The following is a 16,434-nucleotide window of genomic DNA, read 5'->3' as shown; positions in this document are numbered from 1 at the left end:
TTATCCTACCAAATTACAAACAACATATTAAAAAATACCTAATATTAATTAGAAATGGACTTGTGTGCTTGCTGTCTCAGCCATCGAAAGACTGACCGATCCCTGATCCAAATAAACACCATGTTTAGGATCTTTGTGCTTGGTGGATGATGACTTGTAGTCTAAGAAGATTTAGAGAGTGAGGTAGAGAACTTGGAAAAAATAACTTCCTCCATCTCTAGAAAAAGGTTGAGTAGCAAATTTTATTGTTTTATTCTATTTTATAAAAAACTGTTTAGGGAGAGAGTGGGGTACATTTTCAACTTAAATGTAATACTGCAGTTCAACCAAGATGGTAACGAAAATCAAGGTTTCTATAATAGGCAGCTGATCAGAAATGACAGTTTTACACCTGGATGGCAAATTGAAAATCTACCCGAAAACCTATCTTGATGGTTTATTCCCCCCACCTCCTCCACTGTTGCCAATTTCCCTCCTTTTCTCCCTTCCCTAATTGCAGGACACTAAGGCCAATGGTCATAACCCTACCACTACTATAACAGATCAGCTAATTCAGCAAGGCCTGAAAGCTCAGGAGAGCCCTTCGGCAGTTTTTAGAATATGTGATCCAATTCCCTGCTTGACATTGGTCTTCTGCCAAGGAAAGACCTCAAACTCATTTATACACATGTATAGAATAGCATGAGTGTTTTGTATATGCTGTGGCTCAGTGGGTAGCACTTTTGCTTTTAAGTCAAATGGTTGTGGGTTCAAGCCTCACTTTAGCACTTGTCCCCAAAAATGAAGGCTGGAGGTAATGTCTTTAAGATGTGATGTTAAACTGATGCCCTATTTGCCCTCTCAGGATGTAAAAGATGCCATGGCCCTCTTTTGAAGAAGAGCAGGGGAATTCTCCCTGGTGTCCTGGCCAGTATTTATCCTACAATCAACATCACAAAAACAGATTACAGAATCACAGAATTGTTACAGCGCAGAAGGAGGCCATTCATCCCATCCTGTCTGCACCGGCTCTCCGAATGAGCAATTCACCTAATGCCATTCCCCAGCATTCTCCCCATAACCCTGCATATTCTTCCTTTTCATATAACAGTCTAATTCCCCTTTGAATGCTTCAATTGAACCTGCCTCCACCACATTCTCAGCAGTGCATTCAAAGAACAAATAACAAAGAACAGTACAGCACAGGAACAGGCCATTCGGCCCTCCAAGCCTGCGCCGATCATGATGCCTGTCTAAACTAAAACCTTCTGCACTTCCGGGGACCGTATCTCTCTATTCCCTTCCTATTCATGTATTTGTCAAGATGCCTCTTAAATGTCACTAACGTACCTGCTTCCACCACCTCCCCTGGCAGCAAGTTCCAGGCACTCACCACCCTCTGTGTAAAAAAACTTGCCTCACACATCCCCTCTAAACTTTGCCCCTCACACCTTAAACCTATGTCCCATAGAACTGACTCTTCCACCCTTGGAAAAAGTTTCTGACTATCCACTCTGTCCATGCCACTCATAACTTTGTAAACATCTATCAGGTCGCCCCTCCACCTCTGTCATTCCAGTGAAAACAATCCGAGTTTATCCAACCTCTCCTCATAGCTAATACCCTCCAGACGAGGCAATATCCTGGTAGATCTCTTCTGTACCCTCTCCAAAGCCTCCACATCCTTCTGGTAGTGTGGCGACCAGAATTGTATCCAATATTCCAAGTGTGGCCTAACTAAGGTTCTGTACAGCTGCAGCATGACTTGCCAATTTTTATACTCTATGCCCCGACTGATGAAGGCAAGCATGCCGTATGCCTTCTTGACTACCTTATCCACCTGCGTTGCCACTTTCAGTGATCTGTGGACCTGTACGCCCAGATCTGTCTGCCTGTCAATACTCCTAAGGGTCCTGCCATTTACTATATACGTCCCACCTGTATTAGACCTTCCAAAATGCATTACCTCACATTTGACTGGATTAAATTCCATCTGCCTTTTCTCCGCCCAAGTCTCCAACCGATCTATATCCTGTTATATCCTCTGACAATCCTCATCACTATCCGCAACTTCACCAACCTTTGTGTCGTCCGCAAACTTACTAATCAGACCAGCTACATTTTCCTCCAAATCATTTCTATATACTACAAACAGCAAAGGTCCCACCCAGCACTGATCCCTGCGGAACACCACTAGTCACAGCCCTCCATTCAGAAAAGCACCCTTCCACTGCCACCCTCTGTCTTCTATGACCGAGCCAGTTCTGTATCCATCTTGCCAGCTCACCTCTGATCCCGTGTGACTTCACCTTTTGTACCAGTCTGCCATGAGGGACCTTGTCAAAGGCTTTACTGGAGTCCATGTAGACAACATCCACTGCCCTTCCTTCATCAATCATCTTCGTTACTTCCTCAAAAAACTCAATCAAGTTAGTGAGACATGCTTTTTTTCAGACCTTACTATTTGTGGGAGCTTGCTGTGTGCAAATTGACTGCTGTGATTCCTACATTACAACAGTGACTACACTTCAGAAGTACTTAATTGGTTGTATTTGAGATGTCCAGTGGTTGTGAAAGGTGCTATATAAATGCAACTCTTTCTTTTCTTTTTAAGATCCTCATTCTATGTATTTTCAGGGGCAATGCAATATATAAAATTACATTATGAAATAAGTTTAAAATTTGCATAATCCCCTGAAATTTTAAAATGCAAAGGTTTATACTTTGCTCAGCATGTCCAAACAAAAATGCATTATGTTCATGGCATTGCAGAGTAAATCGTACGTGGCTGCTTCATAAAATGTAATGCCAAGTGACTATTTCTCTAACATAGATCGTGCATTGTGTTCTGACCATGTTTGCAATGCGGTGCCAGGTTTTGTAAACAATATTTCTTAAAAAAGGCAGGATAATTAGTGGCTAGTAAATATTTCTATCCATCGATAAAGACAGTGGTTAATAAACTTGACATCAGCTGCAATAAAAACCTCTTTAGCCTCACACAACATCAGTCCAAGAGGAAAAGCAATTCAAGTATAATTAATAGCGCACTCCACAGATAGATGTAATCTGAGATTACAGACGATGTACTGATTTAATCAGTATTTCATCAGTGATTATCCAAACCAGCTCTACAGCAGTAACTGTTAATTAATGTCTGAGATAAATATGTTGGGGGATTAAACAGCTTTTGGTAAATGGGAAAGTACTAGGGATGCAGTCTGTATCTTTAATACCCTGTTTAGTTTGTCAAACAAATGTTGGATTTGTATTCTAGTTCTGCCAAAGTTGACATTCGTTTGAACACTATGAATTCTACCAGAATATTGAATTAGCCTCATCTTACTTCACATCCTGGTCTTTGGCCTTGTTGGTTTGGAATTCCATTCACTAAACAAGAAGCCAGGGGAAACACAGTAGTGAGTAGAATCAGGGACATTTTTCCCCCTTATCTGCAAGTTTGGAAAAGTGACCCTAATATAAATGGCCCTAATAATATATCAAGTTGTAGAAATATGGATACACAAATTATACCAAATGTGGTATCTGATCACAAACAGTTAACATAGTATGAATGCCCAGTGTGGCTTTAAATCCTATTCTTGACTGATACTGGAACCTGGTTACCCCCGTTTTGACAGAACTTAGCCCTGCATTTTTCCTTTCACTATTATATCTTGTTCTTTCAATCAAAAGGTGTTTTTTGCAGGAAAAGTCAACAAGGAAGAAGGGAGAAAACTTAAGTTATAAAAGGAGCCTCATCTCACCAACTAGAAATCAACGGAATCATTTGACATGGTCCAAATGGACACAGTGGCTTTGAGAGGGTTGTTTCCATCATTGTAGCTGATACTAACCCCAGTTAAATGTTTTGCAAGACATTTTACCAAATTATGCTGACATTCAATAAGGAAAATTTATGACAGTGATTATCTTAATGCTTAAAAACTAAACAAAGTGGAAGCAAAATGTTCATATACAAAATAACGCAGCTGGGAGGGGAGCACTCTTATTCCTAATACAAGTGAACTTTTAATGTTTACAATAGGATTACAGAGATGATGCTTAAACATCTCTACAGTCTGTTACAAAACATATAACTTTAATGGATATCTGTGTTATGCTTACGAGGTGCTTTGAAATGCTGATTCCGGTACTTAATTACTGAGTGATCTGGAGTCTTTGGGTGACATCTGTTTAACACAAACTGTCATCTGTCTGTTTGAGATATTTCAAGGGGATGGATATCAGAAGGATTCTGTCAGAGTCTAGAGAGTTGACACGCATGGAAATGTGTCTCATGTGTGTGGACCGCATATCAATGGTTTAAGATTGATTGTTTCTGAAAGCAGCACTTTTTGACTCTTAGGATCATGTAACAGTCCATATAAAATCCCCACATCCATACCAGTGACTGTAGATCACGTCTTTACAAAAAATTCTACCTTCTCTCCTGACCCCAGTGTTCTGGTTCAACAGTGCTGACAGCTCATGGTACCTCAGTCTAAGCCTTGACACTTACTATCAGTAGACTGTTGCCTGTAGGGGTTATCATAACTGTGCCTGGTCTTGTCCTCATCTGACATCCGCATGTGCACCATCACTGGATCGTGTTCAGCAATGAGATCCCTGGGTGTTTCTTTTGTGTTCTCTTCCGCAGTGCAGTGGCACAAGGCCAATTGCAGGACCCTTCCTTTTACCTTGGTTGAGATCAGCTAGCTGAGCTTAAACTGGGGTTTGAACCCAGGGCTCTCCTGGTCTGTATGGTTCAGTTTCAAACCAGCCAGGGCATAATTAAAATTGCCCTCCCTCATAGCAACATCTTTAATACCAGTTACACTTACTTCATCTTTGCTACAAATTCCCATTTTGAAGGCTTTAAAAATAATGAATGTTCAAATTTGTTACTGCTCCTTGATTCTCACAGCAGTCAACCCACCACCTCACTGAGCTCACCAGCTGTATGTGACCACATCACGGTACATACGTATGAAGCTTTCCCATAGTAGTCCCCATGGAATAAAGCCATTTTGCTACCTCACACTTCAAGCAAATAACACAATGGGGTTTGGCGAGCTACAGAAAAAAACCTCATCACTATTGAGTCAGGGCCATGTAGCACAATGAATGGAATTGTCATGCGGGTCATAATTTCGCAAGTAACTCACTGGACCAACTTTGAATTTCTGCTCAGCTTGGTCTGAGGCTCATTAGTAATTGCTGCTTGAAATGTCCATTGACTGGAGCGTCAGGAGGATTCAATTAATCTGTGCAGGCTACTGGCAGACAATATTCCAGCTGTTTTAGGAATCTATCCCTTTGCCTATGTAAGGGGTGGATTCCTGAAGAAACATCCCATGTAGGCAAAACCAGGCATCACAATGTTATCTGGTGATAGCCCAGGCTGAAGACAACCTGCATTTCTCAAACTTATGGTTTATCTATCGGTTATTAACACTGTCTCTGTACAGTGGCTGAGGTAGTGAGGAGGAGGGAAAGGAGCTGCTCCATTGTTGTTGCTGCTTTGGATTGTAAAGAATTTTTAAATATGCAGCTTTGGTTGATGACGGTAAATTAGATGTGGCCGCTTCAATTTTAGAAAAAAATTTCACCTTCCTATTTTTTGTCTTCCTCTTTAGGCTCCGTCTTTCCACTAACCACATACCATATACAAGACCAAAATGGCAAGTCACAACCAATACTGTCTTTGATACAGAATGAGTCAGCCAGACATGTACTGGTGATATCAGGGAATCCCCAAAGAGAAGATCCAATACCTGGAACAGACGTGCAATTGAGTTGTCACTAAAATGCATCCAGTTATTTCCTCTTTGCCTGAAAAAGCTCTTTGGAGAAGTTATATATGTCTTAATGGCACATGAAGCTTTTTAATGGTGGAATTCATGAGTAAAAAAGAGAATATCACATCATCACTCATGTCTCCTTTTCAAAAGAAACCAATCTCCCCAGGACAAGCAGGAGGTAAATCCTGAACTAGTTAAAAGCAAGATGAGAGATATTATGATAAACAAAAGGAATGTATTAGTGAAGTTAGCTAAGCTAAATGAGGACAAATTGCCAGGACCTGAGGGGATACATCTGCAGATCCTCATGGAAATGGGGAAGAAGTAGTAGAGGCCTGAAAAATTATATTTCAGAGTCCTTTGAGAATCGATGTGTGCTGGAGGACTGTCGAGTGACTAATACTCATTTTCAAATAATTACCTGGGTAATTACAGGTCAGTTCAGTTATTATCTGTGGTAGGGAAATTTTTGGAATCTTCAGTAAAGATGAAATTAGTAAATGTCTACATGAAGAGAAAATAATAAGAAGCATTCAACACGGACTTCAAAGAAGAAGATTGGGTTTGACAAACCTGAAAAAGCTCTTTGGAGAAGTTATATATACACTGAATGGGGAAAATCAGCAGATGTCATATACATGGACTTTCCAAAAGCCTTCAACAAGGGACCATACAGGAGACTATTGGAGAAGATCAAAGGGTATGGAATTAGGAGAAGGCTATCTAATTAGATTAAAATCTGGTTAGAACAAAGGAAACAGGGAGTAAAAGTTGCAGACAGTTTCAGAGTGGTTGGAAGTGGCTGTAGTGTCCTATGGGGTTTTGTTCTGGAACTGCTACTATTCTCTATATCAAGGACTTGGATAGAGGGCTAGAGGGACTGGTGTTCAAATTTGAAGATGATACTGACTAGGAGGTATGGTAAATAATCTGAGGAGCAAAGTATAAGCGTGTATTGATAAGATGGTGGAATGGGGGAAAGCTAGGTGATATGGATAAGTCGAGGGATTTGGAGGTTCAGGTTTACAAGAAATTAAAATCAGCACATCAAGTGGATAGACCTTTAAAAACTGATGGAATACTGGGTTTTATGAAAAGAGATAGGTTATATGAAAGTCAAAATGTAATGGTGAATTCAAATAAAGCCTTATTAAGACCACAGGTGTATTTGTGCAGTTTTAGGCTCCATACTACAGGAAGAATGTTGAGGCAATGGAAAGAGTGTAGTGCAAAGTCAAGGATGCTGCTTGGTATGAAATACAAAGACAAATAAACACTTGTGAAGTAGGAGCTGTTTTCATTAGAACAAAAGAGATTATAGGGTGATTTGATAAAGATGGGACAGATTAAGTAGAAACAAATTGTTTCTAATAATTAAGAGGTCTAGAACAAGAGGATTTGGATATAAGATTAAATGAAAGAGATTTAGGACAGAGAGCAGGAGAAACTTTATTTATACAGAAGGTTGTGAGGCCGTGAAATGTTAATAATTAAAGCAAGTCCATGCCAATACTTAAGAGTAAGTTGGTAGGTGGTTGAAAGTATAGGAAATAAAAATATATGAGAACTGTCACCACATGGAATTAGGAATGTGACTTGCATCGAGGATATAGACCAACATGGATTGGTTCAGCCAAATGGCCTCATTCCATGTTTTAATTTTTATGCATAAAATTTCCCCCATATAATCTATTGTGTGATTCAATCATTTTACATCTGTCTTTGACACTGAAAGTACAAGTACAGCAACTACCAAGGAGCAACACTGTATCTGTTTTTAAACTGGTGCTTGTATAGGTTGCATTCTTGGAGACGGATGTCTCTATGTTGGCTCCCATAATTTACATTACTATATCTGGCTCCTTTAACATGCACAATCTTAGGGCCTTTTTTTTGTGGGTCTACAATTCCATGCTGGGATAAAGGAGATGGATTTAGTCAGGTGCTGAGTCACAGACGTCGGTCTTCAAGAATCCAACCAGTATAAAAATATCTTAGCAGCCAGTTTCACCCGCCTGGCAGCTGAAGAGCTATCAGCCATTAATTTGAAATGTGTACAATTTTAATGTTTCTCACACCTCTTTCCCACCTCCTCCTGAAGTACTCCTTTGCCATGCTTTGAATCCATGGATTCTAGTCATCCTCTTGGCACCTTGTCCACATGGCCATTATTCAATGTGCGAGCCAGTCATTGAACACTGGATGACTTTCCCTCTCTAGCAAAGGGGTACTGATGCCAATTGCAGTGTCCATAAAGCTGTCGGACCAGTTAACTTAGCAAAGAAACTGGAACCTTCCTGGTATCTCTGACTCATTTACTCACTGCATTAAACAGTTAAGCCATCTGGGCAACACATTTTTACTGTCGAACGAAGTACTATTTCTGTAGTTTAAAAAAAAAATCCCCTTTGTCTGCTGGTTCCATAGGATACGTGCTGCACTGTGTTCGAGAAGTCAAATGGATAATGTGGAATTCTCCACTGTCTCCATTATTCCTAGCCAGCGCTCAGCTGGGGAGCATTTGAAGAAGGGCAACTTGGAATTTCTGCTGGCTTGTCACTGTCTTTAGTCTGCTAAGTACCTTGCCTCTGCTCAGTGATGCACCTGGAAATCCAAGGGAGAATAATGGCCTGCTGTATGTATGAACCTACAGCATAAATATCACTAAGGATGTGATTAAAGCTCTTGTAGTTTGGTCTGCTGATGCATAGCACATTGAAACAATAACCTTCCACCTGATGCATGCCAGTATTTCAAGAAAAATTCTGATTTTCACTGAGGGTGACTGTAGCTCCTTCAACTTATTTGGTCTTCTCCCCCTTTCTCGAGTGATGCTGCACCATGAACCACCCCCGACCTCTGTGAACATTATTCTGTTAGCTCTGAATATGAAAGAATGGCCTGGGAGTGACCTTCAATTTCTCTTTTTCCCCTATGGGAAAGCAAGAAACTCCTTTTTAGTGCCCCTTGTTAATAATCAAGTTTAATGAACTATCCTATAATTTATCATCCATGTGAAGAGAGGGAATATGCTTACTTGACATTTTTTTAAATATTTGGTTTAACATGTCAACATACTGAAATAATCAGGGGAACTATCGATTAGAAGTTAATGCAGACAGTGAAAGGAAGCTGAAGAGGTCATCCATAACATAACAAGACACCTACTTAGATTAAAACTCTAGCTTTAGTTCTGCTCTTACAGTTGGCAAACCAGTATCTGTCTCTTAGTCATCAAGGCTTAAAGGTTATATAAAATACTCTGGAAAAAAAACAGATTACTGATGGCTTCATGGGCAAAAGCACTACTGGGGTATCATTGAGCCATGGGAACATAGGAACATAGGATATAGGAACAGGTCCATTCAGCCCGTCGAGCCTGTTCCACTAGCAACGAAAAATTCAGTTTTTTCCAAAAACAAAGAAAAAGTGCAAATTCTGGAAACCTGAAATAAAACAGAAAATTCTGGCAATAGTTTTTATCCCTGGTCTGTTCTAGTGTATCTAATCTCAGGTGGGATGACAGAAGTTGTGCTATGATTAGCTTCAGCGTTTCAGGTTAGAGAGAGGAAAATAACCCAGGGTTCCGACTTCTGATCATTATCCATAGGAAAATAGGAACAGGAGTAGGCCATTCAGCCCATCAAGCCTGCTCCGCCATTCAATACGATCATGGCTGATCATCCACTTCAATGCCTTTTTCCTACACTAGCACCTTTATGTCATTGGTATTTAGAAATCTGTCAATCTCTGCTTTAAACATACTCAATGACTGAGCTTCCACAGCCCTTTGGGGTAGAGAATTCCAAAGATTCACAACCCTCTGAGTAAAGAAGTTTCTCCTCATCTCTGTCCTCAGAGGTTTCCCACTTATTTTGAAATTGTGTCCCCTGGTTCTAGACTCCCCAAACAGGGAAAACATCTTACCTGCATCTACTCGGTCTATCCCTTTAAGTATTTTGTAGGTTTCAACGAGAATACAGGCCCAGTTTCCCCAATCTCTTCATAGGCCAGACCTGCCATCCCGTGAACAAGTCTGATGAACCTTCGTTGCACTCCCTCTATTCTGGAAAACATCATATGAGTAGACGACAGGCAAATAATTTTCTCTGAACCTGGGCTGCAATCCCAGTCAGGGAGCAGCAAGAAATTGGGTGGGACCTTCAAAGGATGGGTCTCTGCCCTGAATGGGTTATCCCACTGGGCTAAGATGTGTGCAAGTTCTGTCTGCTTTAAAGATGGCCTGATGGTGAAAAGGAATCTTGGCTGATGGGATGGCATCACACACTGGAACCATTGCTACTCCTGCCTCCTAGGCACCCAACAACCTGGATGTTGCATAAGATACCAGCGTCCAGGTTGGTCAACGGAGGGCTGCAAGTGGGATCCAAAAGAATTTCCAGGCCTGTATTTGACCCTCCACACCCCAGAAAAATTAAATGATAACACAGTGAAATTGGTCTTCTCATGAAGAAGGCTGACTCCACTAGGTTTTAAAGCTTCTGCCAGCAGTGCTGACCTGCGCTGCGAGCGGCTGTGAAGTGTTACATTTTGTGACATTGCCTCCTCCCACCCCTTCCACTAGTGTGCACCCAGCAGGGTCAGGAGTGCTCATCAATGGTGGATTGTGAATCCCTCTCTGCCGCCATTGTACTACCAGAACGGCATTGCAGATTTATGCCCGTCATTGTTTAAGCTCATGCAAGTGATGTACCTGGGGGTTAATGGCACACCTGAAACTGTAGTCCAAAAAAAATTAATGCAAGTTAGGTGGAAGGGAAGGCAGAAAGCAATGGGGACTGGAGGAAGGAGACAGAAAAGAATGATCTTGGTTAATTATAATTTATTTTAATGATCTATTTTTAACTGGAATAGGACACTGAGGCCGGGATTTCACGTTGGGTGGACAGGAGCCGGCCACCGACTGTAAAATCGTTGGCAACCCGCTTCCACCTCGCCTGGGGATCCAACCCGCATTTTACGGGTCCCAGGCTTTAACTGTTCCGAGGCGGGACTTCTATCTGCTTGAGGGAGGAAGTTCCGCCTCATTGAGCTGCCAGCCAATCAGCGGGCTGGCAGCTCTTAGTCCCTGCAGCGCCATCGGGAGTGGTGGCCACTGCTGGGACTGCAACCCAGCCAAGTGTAGAGGAAGACATGGAGCCTGGAGTCCAGGTAAGTTTTGGTTGTCTCACTGGGGGTAATCGGTTGGGCCCTGGTGAAGCAAGGGTGGTCATTTGGGTGGAATGGGAGCATGTTTGGTCTTGGGGCTGGTGGGGTAGTGGGGGCGGCACTCCATTGGCCACCCTGTGCATGATAAGCAGGCCCTCCCCACTCCGAGACGATTGCAAGCCACCTGCTTTTCCTGGGCAGCTTTCCCCGGCTCTAGGACGCCTGCTTGCCATGCGTAAAATCCGCATGGAGGCGGGCAAAGACCTTGATTGGCCTGGGGTCGGTGGGCCATTTTTCACTCCCCCCCCCCACCCCCCCGCCCTACGTAAAGAGGGGGCGGAGGCGGGAGTGGGTTGGGAAAGCCTCCCGGAGCCTCCCGCTCCATTTATCACCACTGCCCCCCCCCACCCGCGCCACCATCCGGCTTGTTGGCGTGGTGTGAAATTCCAGTCTGAGAGTGTGACTTACTCTTTAAATATTCAGATCCTTAATGCACCTAAACAATACAATAGCACAGTAGATACAGCTTGTGAAAACATTCTGTGCTGTTTTTCCTTACATTGCCACACCTTTGCTTTAAGCTGTAGTTACTCCCTAACACTCAGACTGATGCGGTGTGTAATCTTGTTGCAACACTTCAAATTATAACAGTAATGCAAGATGTAATTTAGGCCTATCAAGCCATTGTCAGCTGTTGAAAATTGTGTTGAGCAACCCTTCATGTACGTCACAGATGGGTTCAAGACGAGGAAACTATTAATTAATTTGTTTTACAAAATGCCAGTTGTTAAATCGTCAGGCGACTCAGCAAGCTTTAACCCTTTCATTGGCACAACTCAAATAAGACACACCATGAATAGATGCATAGAGGAAACATGTCAGAACTGTGGGAGTATCACAGCAAAGCTAAATCCTGTTCACACCTGTCATTCCACACACATGCACCTTCCATCAAGGCCACAAGATAGCAACCAGCAAGAACTGTGGCTGAATTTTCCCCTCCGTAACCCTGGATACTGAATCCACTTGTGATGCCCCTACTGCTGAGATCAGTTAGCTCAGCACTGATCAGGAAATAAACCTGAGATCTTTCTCTAGCTCAGTTCCACACAGGCATTATATCTATCCATTGGCCTATGTGAAAGTTTGTATTAGAGGGGAATTCAGATAAGATCACAAAGGAGAAGGGTAGGAACTATCTTCAAGGGAGAGCTTTAATCTAAAAAAGTACCCATGAGACAGCGATACAAAGAGCAGCTGTATCTATTATTACGTAGAGTCTGGAGACCAGGCTATAATCTCACTCATGATAGGTAAGAACCTATAATCTCAGGGAAGATGAGAGATGATATGAGAAAGCTAATTATAGAAGATGGTTTGAAACAACTAATTGATGTAATATGAATGGATATTGGAAACTCAAAAAGTTTAATGAGTGACTTTGGTGGGTGGAAGTGCAAAGAGAATAGGTGTGGTTAAAAAAGGGTTAAAATAAGTTAGCTAGAAGTAAATTAGAAAAGTAGAGTACTTTTGAAGTTTTAGATAGTTTGCTGAGTAAGAAATTATTTAACAATTGTGGTTAATAGGAGTCACAGGGGCATGGGTAGATAATTTGGACAAAATGGAGCAGCGTGGCATAGCAACTGTACTCAATTAGTGTTAAAATAAAGAGTAGTGGAGCAGACAGAATCGTGGCCATTATCTTTGACTAACAAACTAACTTTCATTACATCATGCATCTTTATCTGCACCCAGTCCAGAGCCCAACCATCAGGGAAGGCAACTGCCAACGATCTCCTTCTATCATGCCAACTCCTTATCCTACACTGCATACCCACTACTGACTGAAACCACAGCTGTTTGTTTCATCTGCACAGATAGGGCTCATAAACTATAACCCTTCAGCTCAATCCACAGCACCATGAAACAACAAATTCAACTGACAATGCACCAGGCACAAAACTCCTACAGCGTCATCAAATGTAACAATAGGATTACACACACAGCCCACCCTCACACCCTCTAGTCAACACATAACAAAACACAATTCTTCCACCGATGCCTCTTTTAATTTTAAAAATATTAAAATCATTTAAGATCATCGCTTTCCACTGTATAAACAAACCTGCAGCTCATTCTTCCCACCCTTCATCACTAACACTAACTTAAAGCCTGTACTTAAGTCATGGCTGGGGATACAGCTATAGGGCTTTCCTCAACTGCAAGGTCAGGATAAAAAAGCACAGGCTAGATTTTATAGGCCTCAGGCAGGTGGTGCTGATGAGAACAGTGCTATGGTGACATATGCCTTGACGATGTAAGTAAGTGTAAGCATGACAGGCAGCGATGATGGAGGTCGTGTGTTGTCAAAATTGTACAGCAAGTAGAAGTTGCACTAAAAGGAAGTGTGTGCCATATGAAATACTGCTAATATAGATTTGTACCTTAAGGTTGCTAGAAATTTTTTGTTCCATCATATTTAGATTGAGCTTCACTGGTTACCCGCATGTGGGTGCCTTACCTGACTGATTATTTTCAAAATGATCAAGTAGCAACATACTAGGCCCTGCAGTGCTTCTGATAGTCTAGTTGGTAAAGGCACCATCGTAGCAACACTAAGCCTTAAGTACCAGAAAAGGGCAGGAGTAGATATTAAATATTCCTGGTTACAAGGTGTTCAGGGAAGATAGGGAAGGAAAGAAGGAGGGGTGGCAGTATTGATTAATGAGAATATTACAGTCCTGGAGAGAGACAATGTCCTGGAGGGGTCAAGGACATAAACTATTTGGTTAGAGTTAACAATAGAGGTGCCATTAGACTACTTGGTGTATTCTTTAGGCCACTAACTTGTGGGAAAGATGTAGAGGAGCAAATTTGCAGGAAATTTACAGAGAGATGTAAGAACTATAGAGTCGTGATAATGGGGGACTTCAATCATCCTAATATAGGCAGGGATAAGAATAGTGTAAAGGGCAGAGAGGAGGAAGAGTTTTTGAACTGTGTTCAGGAGAATTTTCCTGATCAGTATATTTCTGGCCCAATAAGAAAGGAGGCATTGCTGGATCTGGTTCTGGGGAATGACGTGGGTCAAGTCAATCAAGTGTCAGTGGGGAAACATTTAGGCAATATTATCATAAGGTTTAGATTAGCTTTGGAAAAGAACAAGGAGCAATCTAGAGTAAAAAATACTCCATTGGAGGAAGGCCAATTTCATTAGGTTGAGAATAGATCTGTCCCAGGTAAACTGGAGTCAAAGATTGGCAGGCAAAACTGTATTGGAACAATGGGCTGCCTTTAAGAGGGGATGATATGGGTACAGTAAAGGTACATTCTCACGAGGAGGAAAGGTAGGGCAATCAAAGCCAGAGCTCGGTGGATGACAAGCAAGATAGAAGGTGAGATGAAGCAGAAAAAGGGTGCATATGACAGATGTCAGGTTGATGATACAAGTGAGAACCAGGCTGAATATAGAAAGCTCAAAGGGGAAAGTGAAAAGGGAAATACGAGAGGTAAAGAGAGAGTATGAGTAGAGCCTGGCAAATAATTTGAAAGGGAATCAAAAGTCCTCTTTAGGCATATAAGTAATAAAGGGTAGTAAGAGGAGCAGTGAGGTGATTAGGGACCAAGAAGTGAACCGATGCATGGAGGTGGAGGGCATGGCTGAGGTACTAAATGAGTACTTTGCATCTGCCTTTACTAAGGAAGAAGATGTTGCCAAAATCATAATGGAGGTAGTTGAGATACTGGATGGTCTAAAAATTGATATAAAAAAGGAGGTATTAGAAAGGCTATCTAAGTTGATGAGTCATCAGGACTGGATGGGATGCATCTGAGGATGCTGAAGGAAGTAAAGTGCAAATTGCAGAGGTGCTGGCCATAAACTTCCAATTCTCCTTAGATACAGGGATGGTGCCAGTGGACTGGAGAATTGCAAATGTTACACCCTTGTTCAAAAAAGGGTGTAAGGATAGACTCAGCCACTATAGGCCAGTCAGCTTAAGCTCGGGAAAGCATTTAGAAACAATGGGCTGGATTTTAAGAGCTGCCGCCAATCTTGGCGGTGAGCTCAGAAAATGGCGGCTTGCCTGCACGGGCCGCACGCCAAAGAGCTGCTGCAAGCTCAGACGCAGCAGCTCATGTAAATAGCCTGGGCGCCCCCCTCCCTCAATCACATGGAGGGGGCGGGCTGTCTGTCCCTGGCAATGGCGTCAGCTGCCTGTGCACAAGTGCTGGCACCATTTTTAAAGGGCAGCCAGCCCTGCCACCCAATTAAAATATTTTAAGTACTCCCCACCAAAACTAAAAAAAAATTCTAACGCCTCTTTCCCACCTCTCCAATAACAATTACAATAACTATTTGCCCTTCCCCCCCCCAAAACACTTACCTTTTACAACTGACCTTCCCACCCCGCCCAAAACTGCACAAAGTTTAAAGTTCAATCCTTCCCACTATACCCTACACCCATTACGTATATTTGACCCCATCCTTCCCCCCACCCCGCACTGACAAGCTTACCTCCTCCTCCCCTCCCCACCAGTGTGGCACCGCATTTCCCTGGACGGGGATCTGAAGGTGCTGAAGATCGCGGCGGGCCCTCAAGATCGCAGGTAAGTCTATGTAAATTTAATAGTTTTATTCATTTGAATATTTAAATTGTGGTCCTGTCACCCAGCGGCGGGGGGTCCGCCACGGAGCCTCGCTGCCGCTGGGAGGATTGGACGAGTGGTTACGATTTGGAATGCACTGCCATTTTTTGAGCTCATCGCCATGGTCGGCAGATTCAATCCTGGCTTTCAAAAGGAAATTGGATAAGCTCCTGAAAGGAAAAAAAAATTGCAGGGCTAGGGGGAAAGGGCATGGCAGTGGGACTAATGGAGTTGCTGTTGCAGAGAACTGGTAGAGACTCAACAGGCCAAATGGCCTTTTTCTGTGCTGCAACTATTCTATGATTCTGTGATTGTCTATAGTGAGTTAGCTAGAAGTAAATTTCTTATATATATAATACTGATCTCTAGCTAGCTTAGCAGTAGAAACAACAGAAACAACAACAACTTATACTTGTATAGCACCTTTAACATAATAAAATATCCCAAGGTGCTTCACAGGAGCATTATAAATCAAAGTATGATACCGAGCCGCATAAAGAGATGATGGGTGGGATTTTATTTCAGAGGTGGGAGTCCCAGCGACAGGCTGGAAGGCGGGGGGGCGGGGGTGGTGGGGGATGTTGGATGGACGGGTAAGGCAGTGGGGGTGACCCTGCCTCGGGCTTTTATCCGACACCTGACTGAATTCATTGGTGGGAAGGGAATTAACTGCCCGCGATTAGGGATGCCATCCACTTTAAGGGATAAGATCCCACCCCAAGAGCTGCTGGGCCTCTGACTGGGGGGCACTGCTGGTACTGCATGAGGCCTGGAGTAGCAGCCATGGAGGAGTGGGGTTGGACTCACCGGGGCCACTCAGGCAGATGAGAAGGGT

At 42.6% G+C, this 16,434-nt stretch overlaps 1 long non-coding RNA gene across 1 annotated transcript in view; it reads left to right on the top strand.

The window, feature by feature from the left end:
* LOC137376495 (uncharacterized) overlaps window positions 1–7,457 on the top strand; it is a 61,115-nt gene extending 53,658 nt beyond the window's left edge. The window contains exon 3 of the long non-coding RNA XR_010976257.1: window positions 5,619–7,457. This is a non-coding gene — a long non-coding RNA (uncharacterized lncRNA). The remainder of the gene's footprint in view (window positions 1–5,618) is intronic.
* The last annotated feature ends 8,977 nt before the right edge of the window (window positions 7,458–16,434 follow it).

The sequence above is a fragment of the Heterodontus francisci genome, chromosome 13 (genome assembly GCF_036365525.1).
Source record: "Heterodontus francisci isolate sHetFra1 chromosome 13, sHetFra1.hap1, whole genome shotgun sequence".
NCBI lineage: Eukaryota > Metazoa > Chordata > Chondrichthyes > Heterodontiformes > Heterodontidae > Heterodontus > Heterodontus francisci.
This window is presented reverse-complemented; position numbering and strand designations above follow the sequence as displayed.